The 12,161-nt window shown below is 41.1% G+C and overlaps 1 pseudogene; it reads right to left on the bottom strand.

Annotated features, from left to right (window-relative positions):
* Nucleotides 1–300: 300 nt before the first annotated feature.
* Nucleotides 301–5,702, bottom strand: LOC125291627 (annotated as a pseudogene).
* Between the last annotated feature and the right edge of the window lie 6,459 nt (nucleotides 5,703–12,161).

Below are 12,161 nucleotides of genomic sequence, written 5' to 3'. Positions count from 1 at the left end.
ATGACAGATGGTTTGCATGTTGTGTACTATATACAGTATGTTCTGTTTTTGGAGAACAATTGAGACTGAAACACATCAATTGTGTATGAGCAATCTGTAATTCCTTAGAAATAAATAAATACACCAATGTTAGTGCAAAAACCTTCAGCATCTAGTGTGTGAGAATATCAGCTCATGCTTCCTGCTGGTTTTAATTGGATGGATTTAGCCTTGTTTGTTACACAATTCTGACAGCAGCAGAGTTTTCTGTTCTCTCTCACTGTCACTGAACTTCTTGCCGAGGCCAAGGCTGACAGCACACTAACGGCCTCTGACAAGGGCACCACAGAGGTCATATCTGGACAAGTCCTCTCCCTACAGGGGAGAAGAGTCCATTAATTCTGTCCAATACTTTGAAAAATGTTTATATTTTTTCAGTGTTGGGATATGCATGAGTTGTTTTGAAAGGCCTGCAAACCTCAGATGTTTCACAGAGAAATAAAAAGCACTTTAAAACAATGCATATTGGAGGGGAATTATGAGTCCATCTGTTATTTTGCACTGGCTTTACTTTGAAGTGATATGTCATTTGAATTAACTTCATGATCTATGGCACTCTGTCTTCATAGGTACTGGCAATTCCTAATGCTCACAGAGTGCTATAACTGTGACAGCCGCTGAGATATTTAAAATATGATAAATTACATTGCTTAAGTGGTATTTACTACTTGTCATCAATCTCAGCCATCTTTACTTAAAGGAACACCAATGCCAATTTCAACGGCTTCTCTGTGTCTCATAATGTACCAGGACCGTGCTGCTCAGTAACATCTCTTTACCTTTGTTAAAGGCTTCAATATTTGCACCGACCTCTCAGCCGCACCATTCGATGCTGGATGATATGGTGGGACCAGAGTCTATTTTATTCCATTTTTTTCAAGAAACTGCTTGAATTCTGCGGAGACGAACTGGGGTCCATTATCCGACACAACCTCTTCCGGGTGCCCATATGCCGCAAATAGTTTGCTCAACACCTCTATGGTTCGGCTCGACGTTGTGGAGGTCATGTGGAAAACCTCCAGCCACCTAGAGTGACTATCCACTATCACTAGGTAGTACTGTCTATCCTTCTCCGCGAAGTCAAGATGAATCCTCTGCCAGACTCTGCCAAGCCACCGCCAGGGATGTAGCGGTGCCACCACAGGTCCCTTCTGCACAGCTTGACACACAGCACAGTTCTGGACCATGTCCTCAATCTCGCCAACCAAACCTGGCCATCATAAATAGCTGCGGGCTAGGGCCTTCATTTAGCAGATGCCAGGGTGTTCATGGTGCAGGTCTTTGAGAATCTGCTGTCTGTGCCTTTGAGGAACAATGACTCTGAGACCCCACAAAACACACCCTTGCTCAGCTGACAGTTCATACTTCCTGACAAAGTATGGTTTCAGGCTGTCCTCATACATGTAATTAGGCCAGCCATTCATGGTATAACTCCATACCTTGCTCAACAACGGATCTCTGCTAGTGCCTACTTTTATGTCATGAGCTGAAATGGGCAAATCTTCCACATGTGAGAAGTAGAAAATGTTGGATTCCTGTGCTGTGTTGTCCAACTCGGTCACAGGAAGTCTGGACATAGCATCAGCATTAAAGTGGTCTGACGACTTCTTGTATTCTAGCTCATAACTGTAAGCCATGAGAATCAACGTCCAGCGCTGCATACGCAAAGCTGCCAATGTAGGCACAGCTGACTTTGGCCCTAAAATAGCCAGCAAGGGCTTGTGATCTGTGATGAGAGTAAATTTGCATCCATATAGATACTTGTGAAACTTCCTCACTCCATAAATGATTGATTACGCCTCTTTTTCTATTTGCACATACTTTCTCTCTGCCTCAGTAAGAGTGCCTGAGGCGAACGCAATTGGTCTCTCGTCACCATTGTCCATCACATGCGAAATGACTGCCCCTACCCCGTACGGGGATGCGTCACATGCCAATCTCAACTGCTTCTCTGTGTCATAATGTACCAGGACCGTGCTGCTCAGTAACATCTCTTTACCTTTCTTGAAGGCTTCCTCACATGCAGGTGTCCAGCTCCACTTTTCCTCCCGTTTTAGCAGAGCGTGCAATGGCTGTAGCATACTAGACAAGTTTTTCAGAAAGCGTCCATAATAGTTCAACAGTCCCAAATAAGAACGCAATTCAGAGACATTTGTGGGCTTTGGGGCCTTTACAATTGCCTCCACTTTTTGCTGAGTGGGGTGCAGGCCTTCCTGGTCTATCCGATGCCCCAAATACTCTGGACTGCAAAAATCTGCACTTGGCCAACTTTGCTCTCAAGCCATCGTGCAAGGCAACTTAACACTGCATCCAGCCTTTTTAAGTGCAGGGCCTTTGAGTTGGCTGTGATCAAAATGTCATCGAGAAAATATGTCACACCTTCTTGCCCCTGCAGAATCTGGTCCATCACTGATTGAAAAATTGACGGTGCGCTGGCAAGCCCATAGCTGAGGCGATGGTAGTGGTACAGTCCTCTGTGGGTATTAATGGTTAGATACTCTTCAGAGTCTTTGTCCAATCTCAATTGCTGATAAGCATGAGAAAGATCTAACTTTGAGAACCATTTCCCTCCAGCTAGGGTCGCAAATAAGTCCTCAGTGTTGGGCAGGGGGTAAGTCTCTACTTCCAGTTGGCTATTTATTGTGACCTTATAATCCCCACAGATGCGGATGGATTTATCGGCCTTTGGTACAACTACGATCGGGGCCCCCCCATTTGCTTCGATCCACTTTGGACACTAGTCCATATTTTTCTAACCTATCCAGTTCTTTTTCCACAGCCTCTTTCAATGAATATGGCACAGGGCGGGCTTTGCAAAAGACTGGATATTGAATGCTACCTCTGACTAAGAATACATTACTTTGCACTTGTAGTTACTTGCACATCAGTCTTTTATTTTGTAATCTTAATAGCAATAAACATATATTGCAATGTTAAAGAATTCATGTTTTTTCATTTAGATATGTAAATAAACATGTATAAGTTGCTATTAGTGAATTAATGGGGAGATAATCGATAATCGAATCGAAATTGAATCAGACTGAAAAAATGAATCGTTAGATTAATCGATGCATCGAAAAAATAATCTCTAGATTAATCGTTTAAAAAATAATCGTTTATCCCAGCCCTAGTTTTTAATAATCTTTAACTTGGAGAATCAGCGCTCAGAGGTTGCAACGGTGACGGGAAGAGTCAAAAATAAAATTAGGGCGGTGCAAATCTCGCTGAATGCAGAAGTTACTGCTGGGTGGTTGACATTGGCGGAGCGAGGGGGTGGCTTCGGGGGCTCAAGCCCCGAATCTTTTTTTGTATGTGTTTTCAATTTCCAACGATTCTAATTTCTAATTTAACTTCCCCTCGGTTTCTCTATAAATGTTACAAAATGTAGCCTACAATTACTGAGCAAATATCCCTTACTTTCAAAGCCTAATATTGACAGATAATCTGATTTCCCATACGATGAGTTTAGGCAGATGAGTTTTTGCCAGAGCCGAGATGTAGCGGTTTACGTCATAAACCTGGCAGGAACGTTTAGAGCGGCGCAGTCAGTTTACAGCAAGCCGGTAAGAAAAACTATTGTCAAGACATTAGGCAATTAGGCTACTGTACCTCAGAATACAAAAATAAACTTCAGAAAGACAGAAAGTTTGTTGTAGGCCTACTGTATTCTATAGTCTGTAGTCTCAATGACCGAATCAGTAGGCTTATATACCTGTTGTCAGTTGAGTTCGTTCAATTCATTTATTGTAGGCTAGTAGGCCTAGCCTTGGCAAATATGAAACGAAGATGTAACGTGGCTACTCATGGATTTTGAACTTGCATGTTTCATGCATTTTAGGGCAAAAAAAATACCATAGGATTGATGTTCTGCATTTGAGGAACGTGAATCAGTTGCGGACGGCACAGACAGCTCAGACACAGAGTGCATATAGGCCTAGGTTAGGCTACTTTCACTTTCTAGAGCGCATTCATTAGGCTACGTAAAAGATGCTTCATACCAAAACAACGATGAAACATTATCAAATGTATCATGACGTGTTGTCACAAAGACTTACCCACTAGAAAATCGAAACCAAAATCATGTAAGTGTAAGTGTTCTCTCATTGACGCCTGTAGGAGACAATATCGTTGATCTAATTTTGTAAATTTGCACGTCGTAAAGTTCAATATGAGAGTTAAAATAAAGCCAGTCATACAGTGGAACATTTTATTCAATATTTTACACCTACTAAATCAAAGTAAATTTCAAAACTTTTCAGCAACCGTGAGTCATAACTCGCCCTGACTGGGGCAACCTATAAGCCTAATCCGTCCCACTCTGATGAAAATGATTGAAAAGAAACCGTTTGCTGTATATATATATATATATATATATATATATATATATATATATATATATATATAAATAATACCTCAATGGGTATGACTCAACTCGTGAAAGTTAAGGTAAGAACATATATTACTACTGACATTGGGTGGCGTATTCCTTTAACCATGATCAATAAGAACACATACATCTGCCTGAGGTAATTCCCAGATATAATTGTAGCGAGACCAGGTTACCAATTAGAATTTGAAGTGTCGACTACGCCACCCAGGGGACATAGGTCACCCTTTAGGAAAAGATGGATAAAATGAACTGGATAGCCTAAACAAAGGATACCAGAACATAAAGCACACAGGTTAAGATGGCAAGGATGAAGCAGAGACAGGATTCTATGATAATACATATTTTCTTTATTTTTCCTCTCAAAGGCAAGTTAGAATACCGTAAAAGCGTGCAAAGCACTCAGATGGAAATGGGGCAGCCACACACACTCAGAACTGGTTTGGTTAGAGAAGGCCTACTGGTTCTTTGGATATAGAAAAACACATAAACTAGGAGGGAGAGCTTACCGCAGGGAGGCGATCTGGAAGAGGGGTCAAAGAGACCACACGTGAACACGGCACACCAAGGTGACACTACACTGCACTGACGGTGAGACAGATTCCCCACCACCAGGGGCCCAGCCTCCCTGACGCGAGCCTCCACTCCTGAAACAAAAGAAAAGGGGTAAGACACAGCAAAACCCACACCGGTTATACAGCATATGGCCCAGGCCTCTATGGCCGATAGATGTCCCCCTTCCGTCTGATTAGGCGGTTATAAAACAAAAGTGGGATTTACACAGACAGATATACTCAGCACAACAAGCCAATACACCCTCAAACAGGCACAGCAAGGCACGTTTAGAAAGAAAGCACTACAATTACCCAGGCAGACGAAACGGTGTTAGGCGCCACGACATGGGGAGGAACATGCCACCAATGGGGTTTCACAAAAGGGACAAAGACAATACAGAGACAAAACAAAACTAAATATAGGACACACACAAGATGAGGAAACTACACAAACCAAAAACAAAACTAACCAAATAACCACATGCACACACGACCACATACACCCCACAATTACACATGCACACACAGTCAACCAATGGCACCACACAATCCCACGCATGCAGACCCTTTACCACGCTGAGGATCTGGGCACGCGGGAAGGACGAGATAAAAGGTAGTTGTATTGTAGCTCACTGTAAACAAAACAGCAGTCAGTGGAGAAGGAAGCCCTCAGTTACTTGCAGTGCGCAGGCCACCTGTGCAACAGAGGTTAATGGAGACATATAAGCACATATGTAATAGTAAAATAGAATCATTAAAAGTTGAGACTGCAACATACCGCAACCAGGGATTCACAGGGACTTCCCTCGCAACGGGAGGGGCGTACAGTCAACCTAAGCAGCCTAATGAGGGCAGTTACAGCTGGTCAAATGTGATCATGCTACGGGCTTATACAATCAATATAAAAGACTGCTACGCACCAATATGAAAAGGCAGAAACCTCCTAGCCTCCGCCTGCAACACTCCGTTGCTCTCAAGGAAAGGACAGCAAAGCACCGCCAATGATGCTATTAAGCACAACGCCAACAACTGCACCCTAGGGTGAGGCAAACTTCAGACCATCTAATCATGTGGTATGACTAAACCGGAGCAAAACAAGCCATAAACATACCTTTGCAGTCAAGAGACGAATATCCACAGGCTCCAGCTCGCCGAAGAAACCCGCATTGAACACCGACACACGGTAAACAATCCAACAAAACTCTGCCGCTGCAGTGGCAGTACCAGCGCCATACTTTTTAAAGAAACACCGGAGCCCTTAATTGGTACACTGAGTGTGGCATCTAGTGACGTCAGTCAGGTGTGACAATACGGCCACTGTGTCTTAAAGGCACAGACGCCTCAACTCCCATCCACTACATAATCATTGTTCATTGTTGGTAAATCAAACCTTTGTATTTTATATATCATACCAATGAAACACCCAAGTTGTTTTAGCATAAAGGACAATGCTGTCATTTACAGCGTAAAGAAGAGGAAATACTGTCATACACATATATTAATGTTGTAAAAGGAAAACAAAATGAAAATAAATAAAAAGCTCAGTAGCCAAGGTTTTTTTTATTGTGTTATTGGGAAAGTGGGTGGGGTGATATAAAATGCAGTATGCACTAAGAGATTCCATCATCACCCTTGGCCGCCACTCAAAGACACACAAACATCAGAAGTAACATTTTTCCAGTCCCTAATTAACTTACATGCACAAAAAGCCGCAGACATCCAGACAGCAGGAAGTTTTTTTAGCTCCCAGACCCAAACTGGAGATGAAAGACAGAGCTGCGTTCACTGCCTGAATGCATGAGAGACACAGGCTTTGATCTCCTATTTCACTGACCTCTACTTCACCTCATTGTATGATTTCATAAGGGAGTCCATGGAATAAAAATGGAATCCATACAAAAAGCTTTGATAGAATAGAAAATGAAATGTGATGCAAATATTTTTTTCTAGAAATCAAAGTTGGGTTCAGCTCTATTGTGTATTGGCAGACTTCACGACAAAACTCACAGCTCGTAAACCTGGCTGTGTTCTAAAATGTAACAGCTATACAGGTGAAACAAATGCCAAATTCATTGTAAATATATCCGGTGTTCGTTCCTCTACTGAGAACAATAATGTGTATTGATAAGACAGCAAAGCAGTGCAAAGTGGATTATCATTCCGACACAAAGTTTTTCCCCATTTTGCACTCGAGTTTTACGCCATGCACTTCACTTTTATTAAGCTTTGCACCCAGGGGTGTGGCAATAAACAACCTAAGGTGGGGTCTGGCGCATTATCCAAAAAATCGCTATCTTACACCATCTAAAAAACATTACGCCACTGACCAAGAAAAACCTGGTCTATAGTGAAAGACGCATATGAAGCACAGCTGAAGACGCACTGTCACAAGATGTAAGCAGCAACCCCTCTGCAGGATGAATGTCCTTAGGTTTTTTATTCAGTCATTCGAATATTATTGGGGTAAGTATGGCTTTTTTCAGGCTATGTTTTCGATGGTAACCCATTGTCAGTCAAGAGTGAAAGTAATTAACTGTGTATAACTGTTTTCTTGTTGACTATGAGACCACGGTGAAGTTAGTTTCACTTTGCCAGTGAGTTCAAATAATAAACGAGTGCAGATGTGTGAAGGCTATACTCTGCTAGGTTTTAGTAAAGCATGGTTTAGTGGCATACCTGTTCCATACAGTATAAGTATATATACTCTTTTGATCCCGTGAGGGAAATTTGGTCTCTGCATTTATCCCAATCCGTGAATTAGTGAAACATACTCAGCACACAGTGAACACACAGTGAGGTGAAGCACACACTAAGCTCGGCGCAGTGAGCTGCCTGCAACAACAGCGGCGCTCGGGGAGCAGTGAGTTAGGGCACTTCAGCTGTGCCTACTGGTCGGGGCGGATACAAGTCCGAAGCGCTAACCAGTAGGCCACGGCTGCCCCTAAACAGTCTCACAGAATATATGCCCCTCTACGGTCTCGCGTGCAAGCAGATTCTTTCAAAAGCGCTGCTGACTATAAAAATACTGATGCGCTTTTTAAAGTTGCGCTGCTTGCTGTTAAAGGGAATGACAGATGTCATTCTCATTGGATTAAGAAACATAGGAATGCCTTGTTGCGCCATCCGCCTGACATTTGATTTTTGATTTGATTCGAACGTTTGATAACAAAACCACTCCCAATGTGGACTGGACTACCCACTTAATTTAATTAAGCTATTTGCTAGTGACCATGCGTTTTAGATCGCTAAAATAGGGCCCATAATATTATTATGCAAAAAGCAGTTGAGAGTACTCCTATAATTTAGTTTAGTTAACAACAGGCTTGTTTTGCTAGTGACCGCAATAAACACACACACACACAAACAGGAACTAGTGTGACATGTCTAGTTTTATTCCACAAATGAATATTGGTTAAACAGTTTAACTGTAATATGATATCACATAACATTAGCTCACTGTGCTCAGGGTCCATCATAAGTTCCTGTATCGGTATACCTCTCCATTTTTGGTGGTTGTTATGGGAACGACACATCATAGAACAGAAGATGATAAGGTAAAACAAGGATTTCATACCCTTTCCGTACAGTTATGTTAAGCAGACACAATGTAGGGCAGGCGTGCCTGCAGCTGTCGGCCGTACTCACTGTGCGTACCATCAGGCTACTCAACAACGAGAGAGAATTTCCCTTGTGTGTATATTGACACCAAATTGGCTACCCAATAAATTCCCAATTCTGCACAGTATCCCATTAACGGCTTGACAGTTCTGTAAAGTAAACACGTTATCAAAATCAGCTTAATGCAGAACTATACACACACACACCTTTTGTGCGTGCACACAGCAATTACAGAAGTTGTAAGCTAGCCTACTTGTTGCTTTCTTTTACCGTCTATAGTTGATGGTTATCAGCACACAAAGCTAATTCACTAACTCAAGACTAAGGCCATCATGGCTATAAAACGTTTTTGTAAACAATGAAAACAGAATGGATGGAGGCAGCAAAGCTTGAAGAGTTATTTCAGATGGACAAGAACAAGGCAGGCAAAATTGGCGTGCTTGTCAAAATGTTAACATTACAGCTTGATTATAGTAAATGAAAGCTTACTGATGTTAAAGCTCACACGCTGTTTAAAGCCATACACAAGGGTAAACATTGGTATTGGTAATAGGGCTGTATAAATTTGTCCAAATTAATAGGTTGTTGTTAGGCGTGAAGGTTGTTGTAAAGATGTTGCATGTGAATGTTGTTAGTACTATACAGGCTACTTTTTAGCTGACCAATGCACAAACCTAAAATTGGGCAACAGACAAATATTAACAACGCTTTGAATGTTTCGTTGCCGGGGGTAGATGGGTGTGCGTATTCCTGCAGGCGCCCCTTGTGTATGGTGTAGGGATCCATTACATTTTGCAGACACCATAATAACATTTATGAGCCTGAGTGGTGAAAATAAAAGCTTTAGTCTGAGGTAGGATTACATTGTCCGGCTGTCTGACTTTAGGTCACAACATGGCGCCTACTGTTGAGTTGTCTGAATTCTCTCTACGGCTCTGACCTGTCCCAAGGTACACATCAGTAAGCTACTGGTGAAGAGGTGGTAATGAGAGGAGGAATGCTATTAACATCAGTACTGATGGAAATAGCACAGTCTGTGGAGAGTGACCTGCATTTTTGGCAATCCCTTTTGTATCTTTGTTGTCCCCAGATGGTATTTAATTCTTATCAGAACCTGGTAATGCCAGCATTTGAGGATTCCACTAGCTTACTCTGGTTTTCACATCTGCTAGCTGAATCACAATTCTTTTTTTTTTTCATCGCCCAACCCAACAATTTTTCGAGGCACATCCAAAAAATACTGGTACTGGCCGGTGAGAATAAGTCTGATGACAAAATCACACACAGAGTAATGACAAAAGAAAGATGCATGTCATTGCTCCCCACAAACCCTCACTTGGGAAATTGGACAGTCTTACCAAACAGAAAAGAACAAAAAAAGCTATTATCAAGCAAAGCATCACTGTATCCACTAGAAAGAGTTTTGCAGCATTGCAGTAACAACAACTCATACAAGTATTAAATGTGTGATTGTCTTGAGTCAAGCATTTCATTTGAATGATGTGTAATAAAACAGTTTCCGAAAAGAGAATGAAATTGAAATGTATTTAAAAGCTTTGCAGAATTGGTGTGAGGTTTTGTCAAATGTGTGGCACAAATCAACTGGAAGAAGGAATTACACGAAAATGTACAATGTTATCAGTGGTTCTGGGTGCATCATTTTAACATCATTGCTTTAACCTATTTTTTCTAACCAATCTGGGAATGTGGAGCAGGTATTTGTCACAGGACCATGTCATGATCCCATCAATGACAGTAGCTGCCAAATAGTGCCATCCTTGTCCCAGCTGTTGGCCTAATGACAGAATTAGTTATGTGCCTTGGCAAAATGATTGATCAATAATTCATGAATTCACATTTTGACCCCTGGCACCCTCACACACTAGAGGTGAGGTGCTGCAAAGTTTATGACCTATCATTAAAACACAAGGGTGCAATTCCCCAAAACATGCTTTGACATGCCAAGAAATGTTATGTTAATAATACATACAGCTCAGTTATGCTATTCATATAAAGCAGCTGGAAGGATCCCATCCTATTGACCTCTCTCTCTCTCTCTTTCTCTCTCTCTAAGTTATCAGCCTGGCAGAGTCCCTATGAGCAGTCATTCCAAGGTTCCCCCACTAAATTGTCGGGCCATTAAGCACACATAAAATGATATGTGTGCCAATGGTGAATAAAATAGGCCTGTAATAGTTATGGCATTTCTGCAATAAATAAAAAAGTTTTTTAATGTCATGGATGTAATCCATCACTGAGATTTAAGATGGAGGTGTAGATCCACATAGCTGCATTTAGAATATATGTAGTGGTCTGTTGGTACAGATCAGAATATTGTCACGGGGAGACAGAGATTTCAATATCTTTGAATTTTACCTAAACGTTTGACCTTTTTTAATTCAGATCATTACTGTAATACATTCAATACAAAGATATCTTCAGTCTCGATCAGTGATGATATGAACACTATTAGTGATGACTGTTACTGTATGCTATGGTTATTATAGCCGTATATGACCCATAAGTGTACTGCAAATCAATTTCCCTGTGGGGAGAAAATAAAGCATCCAGCTAGTAGCTAGACAATCAACTTAAGGTCATCTCGATTTAAATAGAGTGATGGACAACAACCTTGTTCCATTTGTGTGTATCCATCTATCCATCTTTCTGGTTACTATTATTACTAAAACACCATTTGAGAGAATAGTATCATCTGTAGGTGTTAATATGAAATTCAAGATGCTGCCATTACTTCTGTGACTGAAAATGTCTTATTTCTGTCCACTGTTATTATCTCTATGTGGCATGCTCACTTTTAGCCTGTTATGATCTCACTGCATATACTCTATGGTCACGGATGTAAAATACATGAATTGATATCAAGAAATACATTGACCAGTTACACATGAGGATCAGCTTGCTGTAACATGATATTTGTCTTTCTTACCTTCACTTCACAGGTAGGATCAAAAACTTCTGTGAGCAATTTTGGAACTTTTTAAAGATGGAGGATTTTCTCCGACTCATACTCAGCTGCTTTCCTTTATGGAGCTCCTTTTGTTGAAAATAAAATGGAGAAAACAGATGGACAGCATCATTTGGTATTCTGTTCCCATTACCATTGTGAGCCATCTGTTGAGAAGTTATTGCATCTTGAAATTACGAAGGACAGATTAAAGAGATGCTTGCTTTGCTTGTAGTAGCAACTTTTCTATAATGCCATGCTACATCTACTTTAGGGTGTTCGAAAATAAGGGTTATTTTTACAAAGGGTAGAGAAACACCCTTTCTCTCTTTTGTTCTCTTTCTCCGCTGGAAGGATCCCATCCTAATTCTCTCTAGATAGATAGATAGATAGATAGATAGATAGATACTTTATTGATCCCTAGGGATAGATAGATAGTTCTCTCTCTCTAATGTCCTGATGCTTACTCTTATGCAATAGGTGCTAATAAATGGTAATTTCTCTGTTTGTATTTGTTTACAGTAATAACTGAGGCACACAGATCACACACACATTTTGTAAAAAATATTTTTTTGATTTTGTGCTTTGGCAACACTGT

Source organism: Alosa alosa, chromosome 3 (genome assembly GCF_017589495.1).
Source record: "Alosa alosa isolate M-15738 ecotype Scorff River chromosome 3, AALO_Geno_1.1, whole genome shotgun sequence".
Lineage (NCBI taxonomy): Eukaryota > Metazoa > Chordata > Actinopteri > Clupeiformes > Clupeidae > Alosa > Alosa alosa.
This window is presented reverse-complemented; position numbering and strand designations above follow the sequence as displayed.